This window comes from Chrysemys picta, chromosome 1 (assembly GCF_011386835.1).
Source record: "Chrysemys picta bellii isolate R12L10 chromosome 1, ASM1138683v2, whole genome shotgun sequence".
Classification (NCBI taxonomy): Eukaryota; Metazoa; Chordata; order Testudines; family Emydidae; genus Chrysemys; species Chrysemys picta.
In genome coordinates this window covers 253445770-253457813 of record NC_088791.1, presented here as the reverse complement: position 1 = coordinate 253457813, position 12044 = coordinate 253445770, and the positions used below count along the sequence as shown (strand labels likewise).

General features: G+C 42.4%; 1 protein-coding gene across 2 annotated transcripts in view; it reads right to left on the bottom strand.

Annotated features, from left to right (window-relative positions):
- Positions 1-12044, bottom strand: part of METTL21C (methyltransferase 21C, AARS1 lysine) — a 58455-nt gene that overhangs the window by 31911 nt on the left and 14500 nt on the right. The gene's annotated exons all lie outside the window — the stretch shown is intronic.

Sequence of the window (12044 nt, the reverse complement as noted above, 5' to 3'; positions counted from 1 at the left end):
GACACAGGTTTTGGTCAAACTGGTCTGAGAAGACAAAAATACATCAGAAGCTCACTGTCTTTGATAATGCGTGCTGTTAATTTAAAACTTCCATCGCAGAAACAGTTTTGAGATAGGATTTTGTGCTGTCAAATAACAGGTTTACCCAAGCCAGACTGGGTTCAGTTGTCATTCTTACTATCCTGTCCTCCTCACATGAGCATCATGTGAGCTAACAATGGAAAGCATTCATCATTTTAGTGGAGATATTTCTTTTTGTCCATGTTATTTTTAATCTGATGTGGAATGGCGACATGGTGTTAAAAGCTTATGGAAAGTGGGCCTGTTATCCTTTCAGCTGCTTAGATGGATAAAAGTTGAGATCAGAAGTAATTAAATTACAGCCTTAAAATGGAAATACTTTCAGAGAAGCAAAACTGTCCTAAGGACTTCACTGTCTCTTCTCCAAGTGAATGTCTTTGAAATGGAATGTGTGAACTAGGGAGAAATGACTGTAAGCAACAGTTAATTATGCAGACAGTCAGTCTTTTTCCCTCCTTTTGGGAATGCTTTGCAGCTCTGATGAAGTCCTCCAGGTCCCCATTATTTTCCCCAGTTTTCTCTCTCTCCCTTCGAGGCTCCAGGTCAGTCACCATCTTTACCATGAAAGAGGAGAGGTTGAGATTCCCCACTCTGCGTGATGGTGCTGATGCTGCTTCTTTAATAGACAATAGGGAAGTGCACAGATACTGATGCTCATGTTCACCTCAGATGGCCATCCGAACAAGCTTAGGTACCTCCAAGCATAAAAGTTGATTATGAATCTTGAGACTATTGGTGCGTATTATGTAATTCTTTATAAAGCCCAAGGTGTCATGTCACAGCATGAGGTTGGAAATGCTAAATACAATCCACAGTGCTCATCTGGGTACTGAGTAGTGTATTGAAAGAGCCCAAAATATATGAATGTTGCCATCAAAGACAAGGTGTCCAAATCTGACATCTTCTGTTAATACAGGAAAAAGAATGCAAAAGAACCACTGAAACCACCCAAGATTCTCAATTCCCTTTGAAGCCATGTTGGCACACATCTTATTGAATGAAATGGGAAAGGTTACCTCTTATTAGTGGGCTACTACTCACATTTTTTTTAAATAAGCTGTTGCACAACACCCCGAATACTGATGTAATAACACTGCAAACCATTGTTTGTTCACCATGGTATTCCACAAGAGGTAACAATAGATACTGTTTCATAATTCATGGGTAATTCATTTTGGCCTCTCCTTGGACTGTTACCTTGTTGTGGTGGAGAGGCTTGTGTGTCCCAGTGACCCTCACAACTGTTGTCCGGAGTCTTGTACTCCTGGTTAGGCCTTGGCAAACCATTCAGAGGTGAGGTCCTAGACAAAGCACAGTCCAAACTTCTCAAGACCCCAGTGGAAGAATAGGCATATTTCAAGGACCTGTCATTTCTCTGCAGCTATGAAGGCAGATGAGGGCTGCAGCAATTTTGGCAATTGTCTTTGATATGTCAGTTCAAGCATATCACCTCAAATCATTACTATGTGTAGCCAAGTGAGTTAGTGGAAAAGTCACTACAAAATAGCAAAGAACTGAAGAACAACAACAAAGCTCTGGGCAATACAATGGATCCATATTTAGCATTGTTAGAATAGGGCTGTGAGGGTAGGCATACATCAAAGATCAGCCATAAGCCCATTCCTATTTATGAATGTAATGGACACCTGGACGGGGGGGATTAGGTCAGAGGCTCCATAGAGCATGCTTTTCACCAATGACGACATGTTGAGCTACAAAGAGAAGTATGAACTTCAAAGGGATCTAGAACAATGGAGGGCTGCATTGGAAGAAAATTGTTTACAAATTAGTCAACAAAAAATGAATACATTTGATGCTTTATTGAGAGGGACAATGAAAGCCAGTAAAACTAGACTGGTATAGAGTTACAGTCCGTGCAACAATATAAATATCTGTGTTCAGTGTTGAGCTATGATGGGAATGGGAATGCACGCATTAGAATTCGCATGAAGAGCGCCTGGTGCAAATGGAGAAGTTAATGGGAATTCTCTAGGATAAGAATATGCCAAGTAAACTAAAGAGCAAACTGGTTTTAGCCAGCTCTGATATATGTATTGGAATGCTGGCCAATGAGGAAGAGAGAGGAACAGCTACTTCACAAGATCCAAATGAATACGCTCAGGTGGATGCTAGGTAAGACAAGAGCTGATAGGCTATTCAATTAAATGGTATGAGCCATGATGCAGGTAGCCCTCACCACAGAAAAGCTGAGGGAATATTGACTGAGATGGTTGGGTCATGTGAGCTGATAAGAGGTGGGATTTGTTGACCAGAGAATACAAGATCTAGTAGTCATACAACAAAGCCCACAAGGAAGACTCAGAAAAGGATGGTTCGAGATGCTAAAGAAAAACACGAAGAAGGCTGATGTCAGTTTGGAAGACGCACAAGACAGGAATACTTGGAGATGAAGAACAAGAGCCACTGACCTTGATTAACAGGGGAAGGTGAAGAAGATCATAATACTGATCATATTGCTTCATTAGGATCACCAGTTCAGAGATTTATAGTCAAAGAGGACATAAACTTTAGTGTCAACATCTAATATGCTTCTTGAGCCAGTAAACTATATACCAGGAAATTAGCACAGAAAGAAGACTGACACCCCTCCACCCCCAACATAAGTGGGAGAAAATGTTGATGTCAAACTGAAAGTGGCAGGTAACCTGCCATGGTAACAACTGTACTGACCACACGGAAATCATAAATTGGCATAACAACCCCAAGGACTAGTCCTACAGAAGGGACAGAAGACATCTAAACAGAATCAGTGAGAACATTTCTCTTTCTTGAGGACATCCAGAATGCTACCAATGCTGTTCATGCACTGACAGAAGTGTCATTCACTGACAAAACACCCTAAGAGCAGCAAAAGCAGGCTCCAGGAAGTGGATGAGTCTCAGCAGCAGAGCAGACAACAGGTCAGAGGGCACGACACTGACAATGGTACATGAAAAGTTATTTGTCTTTAGTTAGCTTATGCTAACAGGATATGGCTACTTATCATTGTCCAAAATTTCTTTCCCATCTTGGGTCAATTTTTTTGCAGGTGTAAATCACTGTAATGCCTTTCAGTTCAATAGAACTAAACTGGTTTACTCCAGCTGGTCCCCGATCTCCATCAGTTCTCAGCAGAAAGTATAGAAATTTCAGAAATTATATCAGCCAGAATAGGATAGGGAAAAAAATTCCCAGCACTATACTACTCTATTACCCAGCCAGAAAGTGAAAGGACAGGATTGAGAAAGGATCTTGGTCCAATTAGAAAGGATTTAGAACAGGAAATCTGTATATTAACTATATATGTCAGTACTATTTAATACTAATGGTTAAGGCTAAAAGACAGCTGTGCTACATGTCAATTACCCAATATACTAACCAGGAATCCTAGTTTTCCATGATAATAAAAAATTCTCTGATAAAATGCATAAAAAACTTGTTTTTCCACAATTAAAATGAAATGCCTCACTTTAGTTTCCTTAGCCACAATACATATAGGTATCAATTGAACACAATGTTTTAACATACAGTAGAACCCCCTCTCTCCATATTAACTGAACCACCAATTGCCTGGGGGCTGACAGCCAGAGGGCCCACCACCTTAAATTAAGGGATAGAAAGCTCTTTGCCCATTCTCTGATTATCCAATCTGGCACTGGTCCCAGTTAAATCAGATAATTGGGGTTCCTCTGTATAGTTTTTATTTTTTCACAACATGTTAAAACTAAAGATTCTCTGTAAAATCCCAATTCCACATTTTTCCATGGCAAACAGACTTCTAGAATCCCTGATTATAACCTATATAATATTGAACTTTCAATGCAAACACACTTCTTTCTTTGAACTACTCAAGAATCCTGTGACGTGTGGTGCACTTTAGGAGCTTGATCCTGTGAGGTTCTGAGATGGTGTTGAGCCTCCTCAACTCCCAGTTGAGGCCCTGAATCAAAAGACCATCTATATTCACCACAGCACTTAAGCGCATGCTTAAATTCTTTGCTAAATGGCAATGAACTTAAGTATGAATTTAAGAGGATGCACAGCACCAGAGAACATTTACTAGCTTGCAGGACCAAGCCCTAAAAAAATACTTAAAAACCCTTGCAGGCCAAGGAGTCATGAACAAAAGCTGTGACAAGCACTCATAATTCAGATACATAGTTCCAAAGCACTGAGAGACACATGTTCCTCTCAGTTGAGTGATTTTACGTTACACTAAATGAAAATGTTCATTTAAACCATATGGACAAAGTCTGTAGACAGGTGCAGTACTCTTATTTTTTTGCACCAGTTGTATTCTACAATCTGTTTCAAAACTAGAAAGGGTACATATGATAGGAATCTGATCTGACTGAGGACTGCATATCCTACAGGGAAATGTCTTAAGATACTTCCTTGCTTTTTGTGGGTTTTATTTTGACCTCAATGTTATAAATATTATGTTTTATGAAGACTGGACAAGAATGTACTTGGTCTTCCAACCTAAAATGGGATATAGAAAACAGTGCTATATCCAGCCAAGTTTTTATAGTGTAATAACTATTTCCAGTATATGAACAGAAAATGTGAGAAGGGGCATTCTCTCTGTGGTTTAAAATATAAGCTTAAATTCCTGATCATAATAAGGGTTAGATTGGCCTCTTCTCCATCCTATCCACTCCCCTACTCAAATTCAGGCTATACTACATTTCAACCAAGGGAACTGCCAGAAACCCTCTTTAAAAGACATGATGTAACATGTTGCACATGCTGTTGTATTTTTAGTAAAGGCAAAGTGAAAAACACTTGCCAAGACATGCTTCTCAGGTAGCTCTGGCTATGTCTACACTGCAAGCTAGGGGTGTGACTCCCCTGCTCATGTACACAGACTTGTGCTAGCTTGAAGTATCAATAGCGGTGTAGGCGTGATAGCACTGGTAGCAGCAGCGGAGGGATGGCTGAGCCATGTGGAATACATACCCACTGGTTTCAAGTGGGTTCGTACTTGGCACTGAGTGGAATTTATTTAAGGAGCCCCTTGAGAGGAGAAACTGAGGTGAGGGGTCATTTGCAGGGCTGCCCTAAGGCCACCAGCGGGCACCTGGAAAGAGTCCATTCATACACAGTAGTGTAGTGAGCAGAACTGCTAATTTTAAAATGTCTAATTTTAGTAGCTGCTGCTTACCATCCTCCTGAGATACTAGTAGAATGGAAAGAGTGTTGTCATCATATGATGGGACTACCTCATCTGCTTCTCTCCCCAATACATAACAGAAATATTTATTAAACAAGTCTGTCTTTTCTGCATTATTATTAATAATTTTAACATTTTCCTCTTGTAATTAAGATACTTTACCTCCTTTTTATTGTCTTTAACTCTGTTGGACATAGATTTCTCTTTGTGTTCATTTGCTTCCCTTATCAATTTTCTACAATCCATGGCTTCTGAGTTATATTTTTTACTACCAACTTCCCCTTTCTTCCCTTTGTTCTATTTTATTTTTGTATAGATGGCTTCACTTCCCCTTTAAACCAGGTTGGTTATTTAACCAATAGGGACTTGTTTCTCAAATGTGGCTTTTGGGGCATCTAGTAACGCATTCTTAAACAATTACCAATTGTCATTTACATTTTCTGATTAAAATGATTTGCCTTATAGTTTCCACCCCGTCCTTCTGCCCTGCTCTGCTTCCACTTCACTGGTTGGTGGAAGGGATGTTTGAAATCTTCCTGACTACACCACTGTGAACAAGTGGACTCTTCCCAGGAGTTACTAGGGGCCTCAGTGCAGCCTTGCAAGTGGCCTCTCAACTCGGTTTCCCCTTTCAAGGGACTCTTTAAATAAACTTCACACAGGGTCTTTGGGGGGGGGGAAGGGGTAATGCCCCTTCTCCGATTTGTCATAAAACAAAACTCAGCCCTGGGACTTCTTTTCTCCCCCAAGGTTGCTCTCTTCAGCTCTTCCCTGCTTTGGCAGGCTACTCTCATTGCCTCTTCAACGGAGTGTTTTCATAACTCCTGCCAGGGCCAGCTCAAGGTTTTTTGCTGCCCCAAGCAAAAAAATGTTTGGCTGCCCCTCCCCAGCCCTGGGCTCTCTCTCTCTCTTTCCACACCCCCCCCCCCCCCAACTGCACCCTCCTGTCGCCCCAGCCCTGAGTCACTGGTAACTCGCTCCCAAGGCGGGTCATTCAGCAGGAATTTTGGATGTGCACAGAACACAGACAGGATTGGTTCCCATATGGTTACAGAACTGCAGTAAAGTGGAACAATTTTCAGCTTGTATGATTGGAAGATATCTGGATCCATATTATAAGACTGTCCTACATAAATGAGGAAAAGTTGAGGTGCCTTTATTATTCTTTTGTTCCACTCTTTGTTTCTATGGGGAATTTGCCAATGCAATATTACTGTCTTCCTTTTAAACAAATAAAACTAAAACTAAAAAAAAAAAAAAGCAATTGAAAATAGCAATTCCAGTCCTAATAACCACTGGGAAGCATTTCTTGCTCAATTTATTCTACTTTTTCTACAGCAAGTTACAGTGGATCAGTATATTTGATTTGGGAGAAATGAAGTAACTGCTGCCCAAATTGAGCTTGAGCACTCCTGAATTTTGAGGGTGTTCAAAACTGGAAGGTAGGTGCTGGATTCCCTTTCTGAATATTAGCTAAATCTGGAAAAGAAAAGTCAATTTCTGCTTCCGTGGCTCAGAAGTGTAAATCCTCCTATGTGCCTGGTACTGTACCTAAAGCTGCCCAGGTCCTAGTAGAGCCTCCCCTCCCTTACTTTTCATTTTAAATTCTAGTGGGATCTCCCTTGCTAGGCTTCAGATAGAGAGGTGCACTGTCCATTTAGTCCACCCAATTCTTTCTTTGGGGGAAGAGCCCAGGGCTGGGGCGGCAGGGGGTGTGGGTGTGTGTGTGGGGGGAGAGCCCAGGGCTGGGGCGGCAGGGGATGCGGGGGGGGGGAGAGCCCAGGGCTGGGGCAGCAGGAGGTGCGGGTGGGGGGGGGGGGAAGAGCCCAGGGCTGGGGCGGCAGGGGGTGCGTGGGGGGAAAGCCCAGGGCTGGGGTGGCAGGAGGTGGCGGGGGAGAAGAGCCCAGGGCTGGGGTGGCAGGAGGTGCGGGTGGGGGAAGAGCCCAGGGCTGGGGCATCAGGGGGTGAGGGTGGGGGGAGAGCCCAGGGCTGGGGCATCAGGGGGTGAGGGTGGGGGGAGAGCCCAGGGCTGGGATGGCAGGAGATGCGGGTGGGGGGAGAGCCCAGGGCTGGGGCATCAGGGGGTGCAGGTGGGGGGAGAGCCCAGGGCTGGGATGGCAGGAGGTGCGGGTTGGGGCCAGGGCTGGGGTGGCAGGAGATGCAGGTGGGGGGGGGGGGGAGAACCCAGAGCTGGGGCGGCAGGGGGTGTGGGCGGGGGATAGTTCAGGGCTGGGGCAACACGGAGGTGCGGGGGGGGGGAGCCCAGGGCTAGGGTGGGGGGTGGCAAAAAACCTAGAGCTGGCTCTGTCCCTACCATTCACAGCAAGCTGCAGCATGAGGTTTCAGTTCCACACTCCTTCCCCCTCCCTTTCCTGTTAATTGCGGCCGAGGGAATGCTGGGAATTGTTGTTCTTTCCCTGCTCCAGGGCCGGCTCTATAGGCAGGGAGCTAACCAAGGAACTACAGCTCCCAGGGCTCCCTGTTGGTTCTCAGCTCCCATGCTGGATTCTTGCGCCCCTGCAAATTTGCCACCCCAAGCAACTGCTTGCTTTGCTGGTGCCTAGAGCCGGCCCTGACTCCTGCAGAGTCTGCTCTCTGGTCATCCAAAAAAGTTCAAAATAAAATCTACAAACTTATGTATTTACTTCTGACCAGGGCTCCTCCCAGGCCTTTCCTGCCTGTAGTTTCAGTCCCAGGACTCTCTGCTGGAGGCTAGTCACACTCTGGCAACCTCTGATCTTCCTGAGCATTTCCCCTGTGCCCCCTCCCCTCTCAGCTTCCTGCTGCTCTTATAGGGGAAAATCACCTAATCCCTGCTCAAATGCGCATCTCCAGTAATCAGGGTTGGCTGGGCAAAGGGTAAGCCACCTTGTTACATATGTTTGAAGTATAATAAAAGTTTTAGAGACTACAACAATTCTTCACTATTTTAGCCTTTATAAAGATATCACCTAAAAGATAGCTGTTTAATTCCACAAGAGGTTGCTTGAAGGTGACATTAGTTTGATATTCCCTCCATTCTAGCATGGTGACTCTAATGTTCCCAAATCCTATAAACCCAGGAGTTTAGGACTAGGACTCTGATTTTTGCCACAGTGTACTATTTCAGTCCAGGAACTTGGTCTGAAAAGCCCTCCATGGACTTGTCTCAAACTATCTCATGCACTTTATCTGCTCCCATTCCTGCTCCCTCCCCTCGTGTAGGCCCTGATTCAGCAAAGCACCTGTGGAGGAAAGGACCCCCCCCCCCAATTTCCTAGGCCTCTGTTGGCTGGCCTGGGCCTGCTTTATAGCTAACAAACCTAAAACCTGAACCAAACGAAGATAGTGTTCCATGACGGGGGGGAGAGGGTGTAAAAAGCCCCCAAAGCAGGAACTATTTGCAAATTGTGCCTTATGCTTAAGAAATATGCTAACTGCTTGAGTAAGATAAGAGTATAATCAAATAGGCGTGAAGCTTTGTAACGGTAATCTATAGGCCTAAAACATGTGCAACTGTAACCCATGCCCTCCCTTATACCAGTTGTGTAACCACCCCTTGAGATCATTGTGCCCTATGACAAGCATGGTGTAATGGTACCCCATAAAAGGTATGGTTGCTAAACACTGGAAAGTACCAGTGGAGACCCTAACCCATATTACATCCATAAAAGGGTTGTTTACAGCAACATTGGAAAGTACCAAAAAGACCCAAAAAGACCCTAACCCCTGTCAGGTGTTAATTCCGAATAGGGGCAATTATTACTTAAATGTATGATGTATTTGCGGTTTTCAGCTTTATATACTCGGGTGTTGCTTTGTATCGGGGGGCGCAGTATCCAATCGGCTACCCCTCAACGCGTTGGTGTGTGTTCAATAAATGGGCCTCAGGCTTGAGTCTCTGATCAAATTACTGCCTGGGTGGCTTTTTCCACGACACACCTAAGCATCTGCTTAACTTTAAGCATCCAAGTAGTCCCATTAAAGTCCAAATGACTACTCACATTCCTAATGTTATGCGTGTTCTTAAATGTGTTCCTCAATCTCTGCCATAATGTCGGCCTCGTCTCTCTTTCTGCACACTGTTTCACCAATGTTTCTGCAAGTCATCTCCTCCGTAGTTCTACTGCCTAAAATACCCTTCTCTTATATAGGTTCATCATCAGGTTATATCTCATTCCAGATCTCCATAGAAAATCTTTTGCCCATTGCTTGCCTCATTTAATTTCTCTGTCACTTAAGACAAAAACAAATTAAAAAAAAATACAACTCCAATCCATTTTGAAATAGAGTTTGTGTGAGGGGCACTGTACCGAAAGGTTGTACTATATATTTTTTCAGCGCTATTCTTAAATCTTCAAAAGTACTCTTGAAAAAAGGTTATAGAATATCCCTGGTAGGAATTAGTAGGAATGCTAGTTTTCAGGGTTTATTTTCCTGATTTTAGGTGTTTATTTTTTATTAGAACAGTGTCTGCTTAAAAATAATAATCTGTCAGTTTATTCCAATTGATTGCAGGATTCTGAGCTGAACCAGTTGTTGCATTAGCCCATGATGAAATTCACCTCAGAACAGTGACACTGACAGCATTCACACGATTTCTGGTTACTCAATATTTCTGGAACACAGAAAACTTCCTTACTCTTCTCATATTGGTGCTATGTACAACCAGGAAGTGAATGACTGCTTCATGTCCATGCTTTTTCCATCCAGTTCACCCAGCAGAACCAACAGGAAGTCAATGACAGTTTAAAATCCTGAGGAACACTTACCATTTCCACTTTCATCAGTGAGTAGTTTTAAAAAGTGATTGTTACGAAAAAATGAAGGCCACAATTCAGGGAAGCTTCCCTGTTCAGTAGAGCACTTAACTTTAAGAATGTTCTTATTTCTGTTAGTTTCCACTGAAGTATGTGCTTCAATTTATGCATATGCCAGTGTTTTCCAGAATGGGGATGGACTTAATCATGTGATTCAGTGCTTTCTTGAGTGATCAGTTACTTCCAATTTAAAGCGAAAATCAAAATCCCTGTTTTTTTAGTAATCATTAGCATTTTACAAAACCACAGCACTTGATTGCAGAGAAAAATAAATACTAACAATCAATAAACTTGCTATTTGTAGATGTCTGACTTTTTATTTAAACATTTGAGTATGACTTTTTTATCCACTAGGGAGAGATCGTATCACTTTCTTTAAAAGAGAGACTTGTCAAGGTTTACTAATCACTCTTCCTAACAGTAATAGATATCCCAGATCTAACAGATTGTAAGTCAATCTTCAGGTTCACTGCAAGTCAATTCCCTGAAAGAAAAATGACTTAAACAGTTTACAACCAGCAACTTGAATTTCAGCCTTGGTATTCTAACCAACAGCACGCTGTTGGGTAGAATATATACATATAAAAAGTATGATTACATATTTACAACGTGAAGACTGGTTTTTCATTTCATTGCAGAAGCCAAGTTAGAAATTGCAAAAATAGAATGATGGCATCCAACAGGAGAAAGAGGATTATAGTCAACCTAACCCAGAAAGAGGAAACTAACCTTCAGACATATGTGGGAAATAATGATCTAATCCATATTGTAACACGGGATCGGGGATTGTTTAACAAGAAAAGTTCATGCAAATGTCATGCTGCTCCAGTCTCAGAAGATGAATGTGATAAGAGGTGTGTTTCAAGAAGAGTATTTACATCAGTCATCCAGAAATTTGTTTACTCTAGTCTGAAATCTATGCCAAGTTATTGCAAACATTTTTAGGATTTGTGTTATGCAATTCCAGAAATGCTGCTTATGTTATGGACATGTATTCTGTTCTTTGATCTGTGCTACAGAAATTAAAGCAGTTACACAGATGCCATAGGAACAGAGAGGCATACGGAGAGTTTCCAAATATTCTTAGATTTCTGAGAGTGATATAAATGAAAATAGAGGCTCCTTTCAGTCTGTCAGTCATTTGTACTAATTCTAGGACTGAATTCTGTTTAGAATATTAAATTAAATAAATTGGCATATGGTTAAAATTAGTGGGTGAGGGCTCCTGGGAACTGGTTTAGTACTAAAATTAGAGAAAGGTCTGAGTATCAGCAGAGGGAAAATAGAAATATTATAGAAAATTTCCCCTCTGCTGATACTCACACCTTCTTGTCAACTGTTGGAAATGGGCGACATCCACCTTGATTGCATTGGCCTCATTAGCACTACAAAAGTAATCAACTGTTGAGAATAGGCCACTTTCACCTTAATTGAATTGGCCTCATTAGCACTGACCTCCCCACTTGGTAAGGAACTCCCATCTTTTCATATATATACTGCTTACTGTATTTTTCACTCCATGAATCTGATGAAGTGGATTTTAGCCCCAGAAAGCTTATGCCCAAATAAATGTGTTAGTCTCTAAAGGTGCCACAAGGACTCCTTATTGTAATCTTCATTTTCCTCAATGGGCTGTTGCTTTAAGTCATTGCCTCACATCTAGTGAGTGAGTAAGCTGAGACCAAAAGGTTCAAGGCAGGGACCGAGTCTATGTGGTCTGTAAAGCACCTAGCACAGTCTGGATGCTGTATAAATAATGATAGTACAGATGACTTACTCCTACAAAACACAACTTAAAACAATTGAATGTGCTTTATGAATGAAAACCCATACAGTCAACAAATCAGAATGTTATTGCACACGAGCACTGGCTTTGCAACTAAGGCTCTTCAGTCATGTTACAATAAATCACTAATGAAAATAGGCCCAACCTCACAGAAATTTGCCTTTGCAGCTGTTAGCCCCGGGAGCTTTCCAGACCTCCTGGGCTC